Raw genomic sequence first — 18,311 nt, forward strand, 5'->3', positions numbered from 1 at the left:
AGAAAACATATAATTAAATAAACTGATGTAACAGAAGATAAAAATGTTAAGGATTTTGGCATAATATCACTGGAATTGCCTTTTATAAAAATGGAGTACTGTGATAAGTTAAATATGCATTTGTGTAGTTATCTAATTTATATCAACTGTTTTTGTCCCAGGAGAAGCAAAACACTACACAAGTTCTTTTTTATGCATCATTTAAATTTTGCCAAATGTAGTGAATGCATCTATTCTCCATTTTTAAACAACTTTGTCTGAATACTGTCATATGTATATTTGATTCAGTTTATTCTATAATTTGTACTTCTGTAATCCCATTTTATTTTTATAATACAGCTGCAAAGACTTAATTTCCAAAATGTGGCCCTGGACTGGTGTACAGAAATGCACTATGGAGTTCAATGCAATAAAGAATAATGAAGCCTAGTTTGCTATAAACCTGCAGACAAGTTACAAAGCATAGCTTTGAGTTGTAAATGTCAGTAAGGCAAAGAAAAGCCAAGGTACACCAAAACTGCAAAATAAAATGATGTGAAATATGAGAGAATAGTAATGAGGATTAGCAATACTTTCCTGGTGATGTCATTCAATTGCATTTGATTTATGAACAGTACAGAATCATAAAAGGCATAATGCAACCATGAGTGAAGAATGTCAGTTATCAGCAGTGTACATGAGGAAAAATATCAACTGATGGAGTAGCAAATCTCAGGTATAAATGCATATATGCATGCATGCATTTATTTATTTATGTATCTGTATATTTATTTATTTATTTATTTGCAATTTGATAACCAGGGAACTGAAATTGTCTACTGACCCTTTTCACTCATGACCCAGGTGCAAACGTAAAGCAACAACTATCAATATGTACACTACAGTAGCCAATAAACCAAGTACAGAAAGTTGAACTAGTACATAACCATTTTAGTATTTAGTTTCCATAGTAAGGCTCCCAAAATAAAATGATTTGCCTATGTGTGCTACTACCTTGAGCAATCTGCAACATATTATAACCTGTATAGGGGAGGTATTACATAAACACATGTATAACTCTCTTGATGTTATTATATGCATAACTCTTACCTGTCCAGATTTTCATAGGCTGTCCAGATTTTTGCTTCATATTTTTAGTCTGCTCCTGCATAATTTTTGGTTTTCTAGCAAATTATTGAATACTGAAGTCACTACATAATGACAGACATTTGAATTTCAGGCAACACAGCCTTCATGAAAAATTAATGCTAAAGGAAACCTATTCTAACAACCTTCTACATTTATAAGAGCAATATTTAATATCTGACCATATTTTGGGACTTTCATCCCCCATTATTTTGGCTTTGTCCAGATTTATTATGCTAAGACTATGTGTAGAATTGATAGTGCCACCACCTGCTGGGGACCACACACTTACTGATATAAATAGATATGCAGTAGTTGCATTGCCACTTCAACACCGAGGATGTGCTTTCTGGCAATTGGCTGGCGCTGTATGGATGCCTGCTTATAACTGTCGCATATTGCTGTAGCAGTGTATATTCATGATGCAGCACACTGAGCCTAAGCATAGCTTTCTTCCACTCAGGGTCCACACCATTCTTTCTGCATGCTGAACAAAGTCAGTGTGTAACAACATCCATTCTATCCTGCAGTCTTTGCACAATCTATCTACTTTTCATTACCATATCAGCATTCACAGTCATATAGCAAGCTAATACATTAGGAATGACAGGTTACAGAGAGACAATGCTGATAGGGTATAATCTACTTCAGTGATAAAAAGTGCATAAACCTATCGGGATTCAGGCATTGCTGTGTCTATACATGGCAAGCTTCTGCACAACACACAAGTGCAGAAGTCATATATGATCCCTAAAGAAATTTGTAATGGCTGCCTCTTCACATCACAAATGACATTTTATAGTAAATGCTTGTTGCCATATTTGTAGTCATTGCAAATATACTATTGAATAAATTCAGTACAATTTTTGCTTCTGAGATGACTCTCCAAAGCCCTAGGAACCCTACATCATTCAAACTCCCCATTATGATTAAACAACATGTACTGACAGTGCTGTCTTAAGACTAAGATCACTTCCTGCATGGAGCCAAGTAACCTAGCCAGATGTTTGTTAAACAGTACTAAACATGGCCTGGCAAAACCTGGTGTGTGACAATGAGGCCTCAAAGTTTTCTTGAGAAGCAAAGTATGATGTTAGACTCAGAAATGTATGCATCAAGGAGAAACTATTTTTGCTGTTCTTGTGAAAAGCTGAGAATCAAAGAAGTTCATTAGATCATTGGAGGATAGGAGCACAGTCAAGATTATTATTTTTTTTAAATTGTACACCATCCTTGAGAATGTGGCTTCCTGAAACCCAGACAACATTTGCTTATGGCTATATATATATATATATATATATATATATATATATATATATATATATATATATATATTAGCAAAATAAATAAATAAAAAGCTGTGCTAAAATAAGATTACAAAATCCTGAAATGACTGTCTTAGAAAATAAATTAAGAAAAACAGGCATTAAAAAACAATTTAAATGAATAAATGCTTAAAAATAAGCCATAATACATACGTTTTATATATACACACAAATATCTATATAAACTACATAACAAAAGGAAGAAATTACTGTCTAGGACCAAGAAGGAGCAGGTGCCCAATTGGAAGCAATCTCTCCTTAGCCTGAACAAGCAAATAAGAGCACTAGTGACATCCTCCAAAGCAAACTTCAAGTCCAAAATGGCCACATCTACTAGAGACAATCATGAGGTCTTCTTCACATATGTCTGCAGTCTCAAAGGAAGCACCCAGATCTGTTCAGTACTGGTGGTAAAGGACACCACATACACAAATGCTGTAGATATAGCCAACCTACTGGCTGACAGATTCAGTGAAAACTACACCCCTCTGTCCCCCCATCAGTAAATCAGGACATCCCCAGTACCTGGCCCCCGTCCCTTTATCTCTAGGCAACAGGTCCTCACTGCCCTCTCAAAGGCAAAAAATACAGCCTCTATGGGACCCGATAACATCCCAGGCTGCATCCTACATGAACGCAGGCATGAAATTGCAGTGCCATTAGTCAGCCTACTCAACCAAAAGCCTGACTACCGGCTTTGTCCCAGCCAAGTGGAGGACAGCAACTCTCATCCCATTACACAAAGGTGGAGCATCCACAGATCTGGGAAATTATAGACCCATCCAGCCTAACTAGCCTGATTTGCAAGGCCATGGAATGGACTATCATATACCTCATTAACAGTGACATTGACAACCTCCAAATACTCAACCCCACACAGTTTGGCTTTGTCAAAGGCAGCCATGTCTGTTAAATCTGGTTGACTTCTTTGAAACAGTCACCAAAGCCATGGATGAGGGGAAGACGGTGCACACCATCTACCTTGACCTGGCCAAAACCTTCAACACTATTCCCCATTCGGACATAATAGATAAACTGTCTCAAGTAGACATCAATCCATATGTTACCAGATGGGTAGCAAACTGGCTCAATGATAGAGCCCACCTAATCAAAATAGGGGAAGCCATCTCAAGCAGTAGACCCGTAAGGAGCAGCGTACCCCAGGGATCGGTCTTGAGGCCTCTGTTATTTGGGAAATATTTCTCTGAGGTGCAGGCCAGAACCAGTGGGCTATGGCTGACTAAGTTTGCAGATAATTGAATGTTTGCCACTGTCATCAATTCACAAAGTGATGTGGATGTCCTCCAAGAGGGTCTCACCCAAACAAATGACTGGTGCCAGAAATGTGGACTCAGACTGAATGCCAAAAAATGGATCATCCCTGTAGCGGAGAGTGATATTCTCACATATTATCACATTAATAACAATGTCCTAAGCATGCAATCATTCGTGAGGGATTTGGGCACCCAGGTTGAGAGCAACCTGATTTTGACCACCATGTTGCTTTTTTTGCACGGAAAACTTTCTACATGGTCCACCTCATAAGTATGGGTATCTCATCCAGGGACAAGGAGGTCATCACACCCCTGTATTCTTCCCTTATAAGGACAATTATTGAATAAAATGCCTCCTTTGGCATGTACCTTGCAAAGCACATGCAGCAGCTGGAGAGACCACAGAGGGTCCTCACCAGGAGAATCCAGGGCCACAAACATCTACCTTACACAGATGGGCTGAAAACCCTGTCCCTGTACTCACTTTCATACAGACTCCTCACAGGTGACCTCTGTCTGGCATACAAAGCAATCTCAGTCCCCACCTTGATGGGACTGCTGCATATCCGCAAGTCAAGCTCCACTCGAGTAACCTGCATGCGTGACCTCAACCTGGTCTGTGACATTAATAGGACTTGTTTGTGGGACAGATTTGTGTCCCAGTGACTCCCCCATCTGTGGAATAGACTACCTCTACATATCAAGCAGAGTACCTCATTATCCCTTTTTAAGCGGAACCTAGATAACTGGATGGGAAACAGAAAATACATCACTGCGATTCCACCTGTGTCCCTGCTGGACAGGGGCTTTGGGTGCTGGCTTGTGTAAACATGGGCTAAACTCTTGGCTAGGCTTATAAGGGCCTCAGGGCCAATAGCCTATTAACTTCCTATGATCCTATATCTATACATCAATATAGGCTTACTCACTTTTACCAACACACTCATAGATCAACATTTTACAATGTCAAAAATGCCAACGTTGAAATGCTACCACACATGTGCTGACAAATAATATCGGTGCAAGAAAATTTAAACTAAAAGAAATAGCAAAAACATTGCTTGGTATCTGCAGATCAGAACAGCTTAACAGGAAAGTGGCATCAACAAACTAAAGGTCTTTACAGATTGAAAGTTTAAGGGGCAGCCTGATACGATGGAGAAGTGTCAACAAGAAAAAAAAACATTGCAGTGTTGTTAACAAGGACATCATTAAATGATACATTTTTATGGAGGTAATTTGTCTGCATGGGTATGTGAAAGAAATAAATGACACTGTAAGACTCCAAATGACAGAACAATCTGCAAAAACATGAAGAAAAGAAGAAGCAGGAGGACCTAGCTGTCAGGATCTAGGGAACAAAAATACATGAGAAATACCCTGTAGGGGGCGGAGTTACAGGGACCATGTGTTGCTGATGAAATGATGAATATCAGTGCAAAACAATGAGTGTATCAACATTTGAAGGTACAATTGGGGTTGCCACCTTTTCAGTTGCCCAACGTGGGACATTTTTTGTAGAAACGTCAGATTTTGCAGGGCAAAACATACCTACAGCCAGTACAAAAGATAGAACTTCACTTTTTTGCCTAAATAAAAGCTTATTCTTGTAGCATTATATTTGCTTATTCTGTTTCTTATAACATTTAGGTGCTTCAGATACAAAATAACTGCTTTATGCAACTATTAAAGAAAATATAGGAACATTTTTGTCCTAAAAATCTCAGGACATTTGTCATTTTTTCCAATTTTTTTGCAGGACACAACTGCCCAAAGAGGGACTGTCCCTCACAAAGTGGGACAGGTGGCAACCCTAGGTACCATGGTTGTGGAAAAGGAAATTGAAAAGAGAAATCCTGATATAAAATATGTTTTTAAAGGAAAAATTCCACCATTCAAAGTAGTTTACCACATCCCAGAGTTACTTTCTCCCTGTAGCATCATCTAGTTATTATTTACTGCATAAAAATCTTTCACTGCCTTTTGTTTTTTCAGTTCCAGTTTGTCCTTGCCATGGATCATGAAGGCCTTACACTTTTTGTTCATTTTCAAATATTGTGTTTTTAGAAAGGAATATATTTCACCCAATGTGACCTACTGTAGACATTCCATTCTCTTTGGAGTAAGTGCTAGCCACCAATCTGCAGTTTTTCATGTTGAGACAGCCTCATGCCATGATCAGCTATGTGTGTGCGTTCATAATTAGTTAAATAGGTTTCAAGAGAATTAAGTTTTAGGCTAAATCCTCATGTGAAGAACAGTACTGAGTTAGTTACGATGCAACATTAAAATGAAACTGTAAATAATTCGTGACCAGTGACATCTTGCCTTTTAGCTATGTAACTGTAGATCATTTAAAAAAATCTGAAAGTAAAATAAATATTCCATGCCTTAACATATTTTGAAGTAACATATTTATTTTATTTTACATTTATTTTCCAGGAAAGTCTAACTGGTCACATGTCCTTTTTCAGCAGATGCTCGGGGAGAAAAGCTCTGCAAAATTTTATTTTGTACAGGGCTTTAGTGTAAGCTTCGGTGTAGTTACCACTTACAGCTGGGGGTGGGGTTTGGAATGCATTTATATCCTCCCCTAGGAGGGCATATTTTGCCTTGGTGAAGTTTCTTAGTCTGACTTCGCCCTTTGTGAGTTCTGGTGTTAGTGCTAGCTCGAACGTGACTGATTTGTGGTCAGGTTTAACTAATGAGGTTCCAACAGTTGTGGCAGTGCATGCATCTGTTTGTCATGTTACTGAGGACTAGATCTAGTATGTTTGTTCCTCTTGTCAGGGTATGAACAATTTGCTCCATAGTATTTGAGTTAACAAAGTCAAGGAACGTTTGCACTAGTGAGTTAGGGCTAGAGTAGGATTCCCAGTTGATGATGGGATAATTGAAATTCACCATAACCATAATTTAGGAATATTTGGATTGAATCTGGTTTGCTTAAGTAGGGTCATGAGTGTCATGACCCATGAAGGGGGAACTATAACTGGCTAGGACTTGAATGGGAGTCTTACCTACAGTAACCTGAACTTGGAGTAACTCCATGGAGTTATCCAATCTAACTAGATGGGATGTGAATCTATCTCTAATATAGTAGAAAAAAAGACTTAAGACAGGCCAAGGATGTATAATTAGCACTTACAACACACAACTACAATTCTTCTAAGACCTAGTAGTATCAACAATAAATAATAATACCACTAATTAATGCCCTGTGTAAGACACATACAACATTTATAAAACAACTGGAAATCCAGCGAGAAATACATTGTTTAAAAATATTGACTACTACAGTACTACTAGTAGTCAATATTTTTCTTAGAAGAATTATGTTTGTATAGTCGTAAATAACGCAACAGTTTACTGTCAAGTTAATGTTAATTGATTAATCAATTTTCCCAAGATGTTGATTGGTTGGTTTTATTATTTAAACACAGAATTGTAGTTGTGTGTGTTATCTGAAGCAGTTTCAGGTTCAAATAAAGGAAAGAAAGTGCTAGTTATACATTGTTGGCCTGTCTTAGTCTTCTTTTCTATAGCACATTTTGTTTTGGTAAAGTTTTTTGGCATTTCATCATTATTTGATCTCTAATATAGATAGAAACACTCCTCCTTTTGGTTCTTACATGTTTGTTTTGCAGTCTGAAGGTGTGGAAGGGATTGTAGCCTTGCAAGTCTAGGGTACTCCCTGAGGCCTTGAACCAGGTTTCTGTGACTGCACAGACATCTCCATCTTCCAGTGATAGAAGTGCTTCCTGGCTGTGCAGTTTTAGATTTAAGGTCCTAGTGTTTAGCAGCATGACCCTTATTTTGTTATGATTTGCAAATTTCACATCAGTAAGTTTGTTTTTGAGACCTTGCCTAAAAAAAGGCAATATGGGGGAGGCAAGAGCCTTTACCAGCAACCAAAAGCCTAATAGTGCCAGATGCAAACCGTCTTTAGTAAGGCAGCAAGGTTTGTCAACCATGACTTCCCAGGCTAACAGAAACTGGATCCCCTTTGAATGACACCAAAATCTAAGACAGTTATTGAAGTCAGTCATTTTTTGTTTATACTGTGGCATCATTTTAGGTGACGGTAGTATGCTGCTCTAGGCTAAGGACATACTTCCCTGAGACACATACTCAGAGAGTTCAATCATGTCTTTCTTCATATAGTCCAGTGAGGTACACCTGAGGTTCTTCTCTCCAACATAAACTATGACAGGGTCATAATGGTACTTGTTGCTGACAGACCTGAGTGCATGTGTGATCTGATGAATCTGGGCACTGAACAGGTAGCTGACTGTGACATTCTTCTTGTCCAACATGGTGAGTATGTGTGTCTCAGTATGGAGTCTCCAATGACACCAAAATTAGTTTTTTGAGTGTTACACCTTATGGGCTTGGTAGGTGAGACGCTGGTGTTACTATGTGTCATGGGTGTTGTGTGAACAGTGTTAGTTGTAGCAGTCTTGTGTTTTGGAGGTCCCTGGTGATTTGGTAAGTTTTTTGAGAGAACCTCAGTGTATGTTGATTTTTGAATTTGATGCATACTATGTGTATGTGTAGTGGAACTATGCTAGGTTGAAGGACTGTTATCACAAAGGGGGGGGGGCTTTCCAGGACTGATCATGGAGGTGCTCACTAGATGGATATTTCTGCTGGGGGGCTTTTTGCTGGTGGTTTAATAGGTCACGGCTCACTAGCAGTACTTCTTAGACCAGAAAAGTACTAAGGGTGAGGACTACAATATGTGCTACAGCTGTATCTAAAGGAAAAATTATAGAATTTATTTGTCCAGTAATGCCACACAATTGCATGGCAGTGTGCGGTGCTGCACAACATGCAAACAAGCAAAAACCTACTCAAATGTAGGGCTTGAATACCAGAAGCTAAAAACTCGAAAAAAACTTTACAAAGGTTGAAAAGGACCAATGAGGATGCTTACTCCTAGCCCTAGACCAGCCACCCTTCACCAGACAGCACACTTCTCTCACTAGAGTGCAGAAGGGCCCCTTCCAATCAAAGATGGCCTGGAAAATGTGCTCAGAACAAACAGCCACTACAAACAGACCCAGATGCAGAAAACCTGTAGCTGAACTATGCTACAGCTACTAGCTACCCTAATTATGGTGGGAAACTCTAGAGAATGTTTAACACAGCAGGAAAATAGCAGTGAGGTACTAAAAAATATTTTAAACAGCAGAAAAAGGAGTCTCTAAAGAATGTTTTAAACAGCAAATAAATCAGTTATTTTAACACCGCTTGGCGGGAAAACCAGAACAAGCAGAACATATTGCTCTGCAACAGTGAAAGGTACCAGCAAATACTTAACAAATAGTAAAAATAGCAAAAAGAGCTTTGCAAACAGCAATAAAATATGATTTAACAGGCACAGTAAGGCAGACCATTGCAGTACAACAGTGCAGTTTAGTACACAGCGTTTACATACAGTATTAAAGCAGACGGCAGACAATAAAAAGTGCAGTAAATAGTACAATCAAGCAAAAAAAAAATAGGCAACTTTTGCTTTTTGGAAGCTCAGAAGCCTCTAGTTGTCTGGTATCTCAGCTCAGAGTTGTGACTGGTAGCCCGCCTCAGTCCCACTTGATAAAACAAGCTCCAACACAGGGCTTAAATACCAAAAGTTAAAAACTTGAAAAAAATTTAAAAAGGTTCAAAAGGACCAATGAGGATGCTTACTCCAAGCCTTAGACCAGCAACCCTTCATCAGACAGGTTCCAATCAGCACAATCCTCTTACTGGAGTGCAGAAAGGCCCCTTCCAATCCAAGATGGCCTTTAAAATGTGCTCAGAACAAACAATCACTACAAACAGACCCAGATGCAGCAAACTGTATCTGGACTTTGCTACAGGTACTAGCGACCCTAGTTATGGTGGGAAACTCTAGAGAAAGTTTAGCACAGCAGAAAAATAGCAGTGAGACACACACGAAAAAAAAAAAAAAACATTGGGAACAACTCACCAATGGCTTGGAGTATACCACTATATGAGTTTAACATTCAGCTACTGTTTTCAAAACACATTGCTCAGATTTGATTAAAACACTTGTATTTTACAAGAAGAAACTGCCCACCCTATCCTGATACTCAGTAAAGGAAAACGTACCTAGTTTATCAGTTTCAATAATGATTTAAAATAACAGTGGCTTATACTTGTAGACAGGCTATATAAATACATAGTGCCTTTGCATCATAATTAGCAGAGTAGTAATGACTCATTTTATGCTACAGTGAAGGAAGAAGAAATGATCTTCAGAAAATACATGAAATGATTATGCAATGACTTACAAATGCAACGTCACAGGGAAGTGAGGCCATAATGATATGCAAATGTATATAAGGTAAAGAACAATCATGATTCATAGTCGTATACCAGGGAAATTGCATACCAATGTATGCTAAACTATAAAAGGGGAAAGTGACATACATTAGTTATTAAGCCACATCACATAAGGGCCTCTCAACCTCAAGCCTTACTTTCTCTCAACTACTAATACCTCCTAAATTCCCACCATCTTCTGTCCTGACTCCCATTACCCTACAGCATTTCCACTATGATTCAAACCAGAAAAGTAAACATGTGACTTGTAAATATGCATTATTGCCTAATTGTTGCATTAACTGCTGCTGTACAGTTGTTATATATTATTACTTTCTGTCCTGCTTTGATAAGAAGAGCTTGCTGCTTGTCTGCTCTCTCTCTTTTTTCTTCTTTCGGAATTATTTCACTCAGGCAGTACCTTCAAATGGTCAGTTGTGTTCAATGAACCATCCAAGTAAACAAATGTAAAGTTAAAATAAAAATAAAAAAATAGTGCCAGCCTTCCTGACAGTATGCACAAAATACTTCCCATATGTTGATATTAATGTTGTCCGGTTGGATTCCTGTCTATGTTGATATTAATCTTAAATATGTGCAAATAAACAGAGACTTAAGACTAAGTACAGGAACTGATTTTAAAGAAGGGACATAACTGGATGTGTCTTGGTATTTAAGACCAAGTATAAGAACTGATTTTAAAGAAGGAACATTATTGGATATGCTTTATATGATGGCATGCTTTTATTTTTAAAATTATTTTGTGAGCTGATTTTTATCTGTTAGTCAAAAGTCTGTATATGAATCTACAAAATCATTCAGTCTGTGTGTAATAAAGTGCTGGTGTGAAGTTAAGACACAACGGATTTCGATTTTTTCTTGTTTTACTTTGTGTTGGTATTCTCAAAATGGGAATCTGGCACTAAAAGAAAGGGTACAATACCACGACTTTACAGATCAGGAGATAATTGATCATTTCTGAATAAAAAGGGATATCATATGAGCCCTGGTTGATTTTGTCATGTACAAGCAGAATTTATAGGAATGCAGTACCTTCCCATACCTGTAGAGACAAAGGTATATCTTGCCTAAGCTATACTAGCTCCAAGAACATATTCGATATTTCTCATGTCTCTGCCTCCAGAATACTTAAGTTACTTGACATAATGCTTCTAAATGTGAATGAACACATCAGGTTTCCTATCCCAGCACAGGAAACAGCTGCCCGCCATGTATGCATTTAATAATGTCACCACCCTGAGGCACAGGGCATCATAGATTGTATACCTTACAAAGACTCCCCTTCCCCTAATTCCCAAAGATTTGTGCATGAGAAAGCCTACCCTTTCTTGAACTTCTAGGTAGGGTGAAATGCACATGGGATCATAACTGATGCATCTGCATGGCAGCCTGTCAGTTCACATAAATGTCATATAGGGTACAGATGTGAGTTACATCACTGCTTCCTACATGGTCATATTGCACAACATCATCATCAACCCCTTTTTTTCCCATTTTCTACACGGGGTCGGGGTGTTGTGCCAGCTATTGGCATCTCTATTGAATACCACACTCCTGCCTTTTTTAACACTCATTCTTGACTGTTGCAGGTCTTCTCTCACACAATCCAGCCACCTCTTTGCTGGACACCTTCATTTTCTCTTGCCTTCTTCCTGTCTGTCCCAAAGCTTCTTCATCAAACTATCTTCTGCTTTTCTGCACATGTGCCTAACCAGTGTAATCTGTCCTCTTTGACCTTTTCTGAAATTGGAGCTACTTTGGCTTATGCTCTTATGTCCTTATGTCTTCATCCTACAACCCATCTCATGCACTTCATCGCCATCACCTCTAGCTTCCTCAGCTGCTCTGCTTTCACTGCTCAGGTTTCTGGACCTTGCAGTAGTACTGATTGCACCACTGTTTTGTACACCTTACTTTTCAACTTCATTGGCATTCTTCTATCATATACTATACCTGACACACTGTGCCAGTTGGCTGCAGCCCCTCTTGATTCTAGATTTGACCTCCTCATTCAGACTCCGTTCTCCTCAACCACCCATCCCAGATACTTGAAGCTGTTCCACTATTTTCCCTTCTGTCTCAGTTCTCAACTTCTTCTGATTTCCCCCATTTTCTGCCATTACAACTATCTTATATGCACTCAGTTTCATCCCATGTGCCTTCAGTCTTGAATTCTACTCCCCTATCCTTTGCTGAAATTCTTGCTCAGTCTGCCTGTAATGCCACATCATCTACATACAGAACCTTTGTTGATGTTTCCCCCTGACCTGTTTGTTAATGTATGTACATCACTAGTATCCACAGCAGTGGACTCAGAGCTGATCTCTGATGCTCACCCACTCCCACTAGGAACACGTGTGAAACTCCACTGTTTGTACTTTAGTCTTTGTGTCCTTGTATATATAAAAGTATTTATTTTATTTATTTTATATTTGTTAACCGGGTAATGTCCTACTGGGCAAGAAGCCTGTTTTCAGTGGAAACCCAGGTAGAAAAGCTCCCAAGCAATGTGTACAAAAATTAAGATAAAAATAAAAACAGTATACACTTTGTACAATTGAGTAAAGTTACAAGTAATTGAATAAAACATTGATGAAAAAAAATAAGCATGGTACAAATATGGAACAATATGAAATATCAAAAATATGAAATAATCAAGTTCAGATTACATAGTAAGAAAAAAACTAATACTTTGTTGTGTGTGCACACCCTTAAACTAACACTTTGTTGAAGCATCTTTTGATTTAATTACATTCACTCTTCTTGGGTAGGAGTCTATCAACATGGCACATTTTGACTTGACAATACTTGCCCAGTCTTCCTTACAAAAGTGCTCCAAATCTATCAGATTGCGAGGGCATCTCTTGTGCACAGCCCTCTTCAGGTCACCCCACAGATTTTCAATTTAATTTAGGTCTGGGTGGGCCATTCCAAAACTTTAATTTTCTCCTGGTGAAGCCATTATTTTGCTGATTTGGATGTATGATTGTGGTCATTGTCGTGCTGAAAGGTAAAATTCCTCTTTATCTTCAGCCTTCTAGCAGATGCCTAAAGGTTTTGGGCCAAAAGTGACTGGCATTTGGAACTGTGCATAATTCCCTCCAGCTTGACTAAAGCCCCAGTTCAAGCTGAAGAAAAGCAACCCCAAAGCACAATACTGCCACCACCATGCTTCACTGTGGGGATGGTGTTTTTTTGGGGATGTTAAATGTTGTTTTTGCGCCAAACTTACCTTTTGGAATTGTGGCCAAAAAGTTCAGCCTTGGTCTCATCAGACCATAACACATTTTCCCACATGCTTTTGGGAGACTTGATGTATTGTTTTGCACATTTTAGCTGGGCCTGGATGTTTTTCTGTGTAAGAAAAGGCTTCCGTCTTGCAACCCTACCCCACAGTCCACACATATGGAGAATACGGGAGATTGCTGTCACATGTAGTACACAACCAGTACTTGCCAGAAATTCCTGCAGCTCCTTCAGTGTTGCTTTAGGTCTCTTGGCAGCCTCCCTGACCAATTTTTGTCTTGTCTTTTCATCAATTTTGGAGAGATGCTCAGTTCTTTTCAACATCACTTTTGTCCCATATTTTCTCCACTTTTTGATGACTGTCTTCACTGTGTACCATGGTATATCCAATAATGGGGAATTTTTTGTACCCTTCTCCTGACTGATACTTTTCAACAATGAGATCCCTTTGATGCTTTACAAGCTCTCTGTGAACCATGGCTTTTGCTGTAGTAGGCAACTGAGTAAATGTTAGAAAAATCCTACTAGGACAGCTGAACTTTATTTGGGAATAATCAGAGTCTCTGTAATTGATGGCGGGTGTCTACCCAAAAAGACTGAATGCTGCAATTAAATCAAAAGGTGCTTCAATAAAGTATTAGTTTAAGGGTGTGCACATAACACAGTATTAGTTTAACGGTGTGCACAGTTATGCAACCAACGTATTGTATGTTTTTTATTTTTTATAATTTTTTCCCTAACAGATTTTTTTGTTTTTCAATTGAATTGTATGGGTTATAGGTCACATTAAAGGTAGGAAAAGTTTTGAAATTAGTTATTGTGGTCTCATTTTTTTATATCACAAAAACCTGACATTTTAACAGGGGTGTGTACACTTTTTATATCCACTGTATAGTTATTTATTTATTTCTTTTACATTTGTTGACTGGGATAGTCCAACTGGATATATGTCCATTTTCAGCAGAGGCCTGGGAGAAAAGCTCCAGATAACACAGATAGAACATAGATATGAGTCAAACAGATTTACAAAGCCTTCTTGTAGGTACTCACAATGTACACAGTGTGTAATAGTATACAAAAACAACAGACTGCAGCAAGCTATTATGAGCAAGAGATGCATACAATATTAATTTAAATAAGGCATAGAATAAGTAGTGATTAATCAGGGTTAGTACAGGGACAAAGCCAGTGTTCTTTAAAATATTGTTTGAGGCATTTTTGAAGAGACTTAAACAAGGTTCGAGGGTAAGGTTAGATGGAAGTGAATTCCAAGTTTTACCAACGACATTGGCAAACAGGAAGTCACCGGCTGAGTTAATGGCTTTGTGGGTTTGGACCAACAGTTTATTGGATGATTGTAGTTGCCTTGAATTACTGTATAGCTTTATATTTTTGAGTGCCGGAGTATTTTCAGGGTGGTACAGAATTTTGTGTACTTCTGTAAGCTGATTGAACAGAAGTAGGCTAGGCAGGTCTAACCACCCAGGGAGACTGAGGTTTTGACAGTGATGTGTCCTATATGTTGAGCCTATGGCAAATCTGACAATATGGTTGTAACAATGAGAGAGCTTACTAAATTCAGTTTTGCTCAAACTGGAGAGTATGGGGCAGGCATATAGAAGGGTAGAGAGTAGGTGTGAGTGGGTGATTGCTGTCCTAGCTAATGGAGTTAGAAAAGGTTTGCTTCTATATAATGAGTCAAGTTTCTTGTTAATGATTTTTTATAGTCTGCTGCGGTGGTACGGTGGTAGCGTTGTTACCTCACAGCAAGAGGTTCTCCCGTCCGATTCATGGCTTGGCTTGGGAGTGCCTTCTGTGTGGAGTCTGCATGTCCTCCCCACGGTTGGGTAGCATTCGAAAGACATGCATGCGTAAATGGGCGTGCCTTCGTTGAAGGTTGGGTGTCGAGCTGGCACCTCAGCATTTCATAAAAATCTACTGCCAATCATTAGCGGACCGGAGTTCTGCTGTGGTGACCCCTTACCGGGAAAAGCCGAAAGACAAACAACAACATAGTTTTATTAATATGCAGATCAAATTTGAAATTATTGTCCACTATTACTCCTAAAAGCTTAGTATGGTCATCTGGAGAGATAGAGGTACTGTTGGATGTTATGGAGAAGGAAAATGGGGTGGATCTACTGGTGGGAGTAAAAAGGAGCAGTTTAGTTTTGTTGGGATTTAACAACAGATGGTGATTAGAGAGCCAATTTTCAGCTGTGTTAAATGTGTATTGTGTTAAGGTTTGCATGTCTAAAGGGGAGGAGGCTGTACAGATCAGGGTAGAATCGTCTGCATATTGAATGCAGGTTGCATCAGGGATGACAGTATGAAGATTGTTGATGAAGATAGAAAAGAGTAGAGGACCTAGAATAGAGCCCCTAGGAACACCAAGGGTGAGAGGTAGCAGGGTGGACAGTTTGCCCTGCCATAATACAGCCTGTTGTCTGCCATTCAGAAAGGATAGGAACCACTGAATAGCATGGTTATCTAGTGAGATGGATGTTAGGAAATGGATGAGTAATTTAGAGTTGATCACATCAAAGGCCTTCAACAGATCTAGAAATAGGGCTGAAGATAGGCTGTTGTTGTTCCTATCTTGGAATATGGTATTTGTAAAAGAAAGGAGGGTGGAGGTGGTGCTGTGATGTGGCCTAAAGCCATGCTGAGAGTTGGCAAGCAGATCGTTCTGAATGAGATAGTCCATAAGCTACTTATTAACGCACTTTTCCATTACTTTGGCTAGTGGTGAGAGAATGGCAGAGGGTCTGTAGTTGGACAGTTATGTTGAACTTCCACCTTTGTGGAGTGGAATAACATGGGATAGTTTCAAGATTGAGAAGATAGTTCCATCAGTTAGTGTTCTATTGATTAGGATAGAGATGGGGAATGCTATGGCGTCGGCAGCTTTTTGTAGGTACTCTGCAGGAAGGAGGTCAACAGAAAAGGTGGTTGGTTTTAGTTTTTTGATAAGGGAGCAGATAAAACTGGTAGGGACAGGTTGGAAGTTAAAGGGGGGATGCAAAGTGGGTATGTTAGTGGTAGAGTTAAAGTGGGTGGGAGTAAGTTGGTTAGCTAAGGACTGAATAGTTTCAGTGACAAAGTTATTAAAGGCAGTGGCAACAGCTTCTGGGGATTTATGGGTGTAGTTTGATAACTCAGCCACTGGAGATGCACAAGCCAGTGCATTTCTTTGTGCTGGTTCCAAGCCAGGATAAATGGGGAGGGTTGCATCAGGAAGGGCATCCGGCGTAAAACTGTGCCACATCACACATAAAACTGTACAGAAATTCATACCGGATCGGTCGAGGCCCAGGTTAACAACGACCGCCACCAGTACAGTTGGCCAACAGGGTAGTGGCGGAAATTGGGCTACTGTTGGCCGAAGGAGGAGAAGAGACAGAAGGCATGGTCGAAAGCAGGTAAGGGCTAGGACTGTGATAGTGTGGGTCGGAACTTTGAATGTTGGCATTATGACTGGTATAGGGAGGGAGCTAGCTGATATGATGAACCGAAGGACGGTTGGTATATTGTGTGTGCAAGAGACGAGATGGAAGGGGAGCAAGGCTAGGTGTATTGGAGACGGTGTCAAAGTGTTTTATCATGGTGTGGATGGGAGGAGAAATGGCGTAGGCATTATCCTGAAGGAAGAGTATGCTAAGAGTGTTTTGGAGGTGAAAAGAGTGTCGGATAGAGTGATGTTTATGAAGCTGGAAATTGATGGTGTAATGATGAATGTTGTTAGTGCATATGCTCCAGAAGTTGGGTGTGCGATGGATGAGAAAGAAAAATTTTGGAGTGAGTTGGATGAAGTGGTGATGACTGTACCCAAGGGTGAGAGACTGGTGATTGGAGCAGATTTCAATGGGCATGTTGGTGAAGGGAACAGAGGGGATGAGGAAGTGATGGATAGGTATGGTATTAAGCAAAGGAATGCAGAAGGTCAGACGGCAGTGGATTTTGTGAAAGGGATGGACATGGCTGTGATGAATACGTATTTTAAGAAGAGGGAGGAGCATAGGGTGACATACAAGAGTGGAGGAAGATGCACACAGGTGGATTATATCTTATGTAGAAGGGCCAATCTGAAGGAGATTGGAGACTAAAGTGGTGGCAGGGAAAGTGTAGTTAGGCAGCATAGGATGGTGGTTTGTAGGATGACATTGGTGATCAAGAAGAGAAGGATGAGTATGAGGGCAGCACCAAGGATCAAATGGTGGAAATTGAAAAAGGGTAATTGTGAGGTGATGTTCAGGGAAGAGTTAAGACAGGCACTGGGTGGCAGTGAAGAGTTACCGAATAGCTGGGTAACTACAGCAGAGCTAGTAAGAGAGATGGCTAGAAGGGTGCTTGATGTGACATCTGGAAAGATGAAGGAGGACAAGGAGACCTGGTGGTGGAATGAAGAAGTACAGGAGAGTATACAGAGAAAGAGGTTGGCGAAGAAGAAGTGTGATTGTCAAAGAGATGAAGAAAGTAGACAAGAGTATAAGGAGATGAGGTGCATGGCAAAGAGAGAGGTGGCAAAGGCTAAGGATAAGGTGTATGTAGAGTTGTATAAAAGGTTGGACATTAAGGAGGGAGAAAGGGACCTGTACCGATTGGCTAGACAGAGGGACCGAGCTAGTAAAGATATGCAGCAGGTAAGGGTGATAAAGGATAATGAGGGAAACATACTCACAAGCGAGGAGAGTGTGTTGAGCAGATGGAAAGAGTACTTTGAGGGGTTGATGAATGAAGAGAATGAGAGGGAGAGAAGGTTGGATGATGTGCAGATAGTGAATCATGAAGTGCAATGGATCAGCAAGGAGGAAGTAAGGATAGCTATGAAGAGGATGAAGAACGGAAAGGCTGATGGTCCAGATGACATACCTGTGGAAGCATGGAGGTGTTTAGGTGAAATGGCAGTGCAGTTTTTAACTAGATTGTTTAATGAAATCTTGGAAAGTGAGAGGATGCCTGAGGAATGGAGAAAATGTGTTTTGGTACC

At 39.7% G+C, this 18,311-nt stretch overlaps 1 protein-coding gene across 2 annotated transcripts in view; it reads left to right on the forward strand.

The window, feature by feature from the left end:
• Positions 1 to 18,311, forward strand: part of LOC122806395 (receptor-type tyrosine-protein phosphatase U-like) — a 1,549,454-nt gene that overhangs the window by 1,333,088 nt on the left and 198,055 nt on the right. The window lies entirely within an intron of this gene.

This window comes from Protopterus annectens, chromosome 1.part1 (genome assembly GCF_019279795.1).
Source record: "Protopterus annectens isolate FY-2018-M chromosome 1.part1, PAN1.0, whole genome shotgun sequence".
NCBI lineage: Eukaryota > Metazoa > Chordata > Ceratodontiformes > Protopteridae > Protopterus > Protopterus annectens.